The 3,688-nt window shown below is 39.1% G+C and overlaps 1 non-coding gene across 1 annotated transcript; it reads right to left on the bottom strand.

Moving 5' to 3' along the window:
- Positions 1–1,122: 1,122 nt before the first annotated feature.
- Positions 1,123–1,229, bottom strand: LOC115871044. The gene has a single exon (XR_004047033.1). It is a non-coding gene; the product is annotated as a U6 spliceosomal RNA (small nuclear RNA).
- Between the last annotated feature and the right edge of the window lie 2,459 nt (positions 1,230–3,688).

Below are 3,688 nucleotides of genomic sequence, written 5' to 3'. Positions count from 1 at the left end.
TACATGTGACCTCCTCCCTGGAGGATGGACAACAGAAAAGTGTTTGAAGGGAGATGTCAGATAGGGCAAGATATGACAAAATAATAATTTATAAATTATTAAGGGTTCATGAGGGAGGGGGGAATGGGGAGGGGGGCGAAAAATGAGGAGCTGATGCCAGGGGCTCAAGTGGAGAGTAAATGTTTTGAGAATGATGAGGGCAATGAATGTACAAATGTGCTTTACACAATTGATGTATGTATGGATTGTGATAGGAGTTGTATGAGTCCCTAATAAAATGATTAAAAAAATTAAAACAAAATAAAAAAATTGAAATAAAAAAAAGAAAAACAAAAGAGAGAGCTATTGGGTCAATGTAGGTTAACTCCACATCATAGTTCTTGAATTACTCACTTGTATAGAATAAATCCTTTCATGGCTGGACACTATTTACACAAACAATGGAAGTTCATTGTCAGGAAAATTTTATAATAATATTCACTGAGAATATCAGTCATGGGTTTGCTAGAATAATATCTCTCTCTCTATGTCTCTCTCTATATCTATCTCTATATCTACATATATATATCTCAATACAGCATATAGGGCATTGACGTATTAACTCAATGATTTTCCACCTACTGAAAGTTCAATACTCTCGGTAGAGCTGCCTTCTGAATCTTCAAACACCAGACATTTTCAGTCTTAAGTCTTCAGGTTTCAGGTGGGTTTGCAGTAGAGTCCAGTTCACCTTGTGGAGTTTCCACATTGGATATCTCTGGTGCAGCCTTTGGAGAATGTTATGCGTCATGAAGATCCAGGATTCCACGTCCCAATGCTCTATGGCACTTGGCCAAGCTCTCCATAGTGCATCCAGAAAATCTGGTCAATGTAAGCCATTTATCCTTTTTTATGTGAGGTATTTTCCCTTTGTAATCAGAATAACAAAGTTTACTTTCTAAGTTGAAGTCAATAAACTGACCTAAAATCTCAACTCTTTCAATGAGCAGTAGTGAGTTCTTGTGAAACCTCAATTAATTTCTTTGAATCTCCACTTTGTCAGTGATAAAAAGGTCATTATAATCCTAGTCCACCTGTTTGTTTCGAACAGTGAGCTAGTCTATATAGATATAGTCTTTTTTTAAAAATATGGAATGCTTCACGGATTTGCGTGTCATCCTTGCGCAGGGGCCATGCTAATCTTCTCTGTATCGTTCCAATTTTAGTATATGTGCTGCCGAAGCAAGCACTATAGATATATTCTAAAGGGTCAAATGATGTCTATACCTATTTGCATGTTCTAAATGTCTTCTGTGTGATCATTTTGTCTCCTCTCACTTCTTTTGTATTCCTGAACCCATGGTCATCAAGTCAGTTCTGAGTCAAGGTGACCTTATACGACAGGGAAGAATTGCTCCATAGAATTTCCCAAACTGTAAATACTTACTGAAGCCAACTGCAGAGACGCTGGTAGGTTGAACCACTGACCTTTTGGTTCGCAGCTGAATGCTTCCACACTATGCCATCAGGGCTCCTCTTTGTGTTTCCAGCAAGTCTGAAATAGCGTGGGGCATGTTGCCAACACTCGTTATTATTTGCTGATTGATTATTGTCTCACTGTACTGCAAAGATTGCTTTCATTTGGGGTGACATTCAGTATGGTTTGTGCTCTGGCCAGTATTGATACCCCTTAAACAACCAGAATGCCCTACAGGGAGTACAAGCAGATTGTCAACTCTAATTCTGGAAATCCTAAAACTATAATGAGCGATTCAACTCATGTTCATCGAGTATTTACTATGTGCCAAGAACCAAGCCAGACTCTATGAATCTATTAGCAAGCTAAAAGGATTCCTCTTTTCCCTCCAATCTCTTCCTAGGTAATTGTCCTGGGCCTGGTGTGGAGTTAGATTGTCATCCCAAATTATGTAGGCACCGGAGGTTAGATGTGGCCCCCACACTTCTATCTTTTTAAATAAAGAGTGAAAGGAGGTGATCATAGAGCTCTGGAAGAATTGAATAACTGTGAACGTTTCCTTTTTCAGTTATGCCTGTCACACCAGTATAATGATTGGCAACACCCTTGAGTGAATTACGTAGCTGGACCACTCATAGTCCACATAAGCCACCTGCACATACCTATATCCTGTGGTCCCAGTAGAATCCTTACAGAGACACTTTTCCTGGTTTTAGGGGATTCAGAAATCTCATGGGCTCAACAGCAGTGGGTTTGGTTTAATTTAGTTTGATTTTCAACTCAGTATAATATGTTTTATTGTTGATGGCAGTAGAAGAAAGGCTAGCACACACATACAAGTAACAATGTAAAAGTACAGTTATTGCAGATAAATTTTTTGAGAACATCTTCCAAAGCATTTGTTGTTGCTGTGGTGCTGTGAGATACTGTCCATTGCTACAGCCACTATGTCAATCTCTCTCACCCAGGGCCTTCCTCTTCTATGCTATTTTACTTTTCCAAGCATAATATCTTTCTCCAGGGATTTCCCAAAGTGAGACAAAGTCTTGCCAACCTTGCTTCTAAGAAGTAGATTTGAAATGGACATGACAGTCCATAAAGACAATGACCTATGAGGGTACAGCATCAGAGACCTTCAACTGAAGTAGAAATTTTATGTTTACCCTTGGCTGCTAAATGGTCTTCAAAATCATCTAGCAAGATGAGTGAGTTTAGATGGTCACATACTGATGACTTCAAGTGGAAGACACTGTTACTGCCTACTTTCCAGCTCACTGCACTCTCCTTTCTTTCCTGCCCAACTCACTGCCCTTGAGTCAATGCAGATTCATGGTGATCCTATAGGACAGTGTAGGAAGGTCCCTGTGAATTTCTAAGATTTAAAATCTTTACTTGAGTAGAAAGCCTCATCTTTTCCCCATGGAGTGGTTTGTGGTTCCGAACTGCTGACTTCGCACTTCGCAGCACAGCTTATAACCCATTATGCCACCAGCCCTCCTTTGCTGTTTGGTGGAGTCCAGCAGAGTGACTCTACATAGAACGAACCATGACACTGTCTGGTTCTGCTCCATCCTCACATTTGACCCTTTAAAATATACCCATTCTTGCAGCCTCTGTGCCAGTCTATCTCCCTGATGGTCTTCCTCTTGTTTGTTGACCCTCCACTTTACAAAGCATGTTGTCTTTTTTCGATAGCACATCTAAAGTACATGAGATAAATTCTTGCCATCCTTGATTCGAAGGAGCATTCTGACTAATTCTTCCAAGATAAATTTGTTTATCTCCTGATAGTCCATACTATTTTCAATATTCTTTGCCAACATCACATTTCAAATGAATCAATACCTCTTGGGTGTTCCTTATTCATTGTCCAACTTTCATGTGCATTTGAGGTGATTGAAAACATTAGACTATTTCAATAGTCTTCACAGTGGCATCTTTACTCTTCAATATTTTAAAGAGGTCTTGTGCAGCAACATGTCATTTTATTTCCTTTATTATCATCATCACTGTTTTATTGACATGGAATTCACATAACATAAAGTTCAAACATTGAAATATTTTTAATCAATTTATTGGGGCTCATACAATTCATCACAATACATAGATCAATTTTATAAAACACATCTATACATTTGTTGCCCTCATTATTCTCAAAATTCGCTTGCCTCTTGGGTTCCCGGAATCAGCTCATTTTCCTTTTTTTCCCCCTCCCCTTCCCTTCCTCCTCCC

The sequence above is a fragment of the Echinops telfairi genome, unplaced genomic scaffold, assembly GCF_000313985.2.
Source record: "Echinops telfairi isolate 266 unplaced genomic scaffold, ASM31398v2 ScPeMD7_3533;HRSCAF=4204_0, whole genome shotgun sequence".
NCBI classification, from domain to species: Eukaryota; Metazoa; Chordata; class Mammalia; order Afrosoricida; family Tenrecidae; genus Echinops; species Echinops telfairi.
This window is presented reverse-complemented; position numbering and strand designations above follow the sequence as displayed.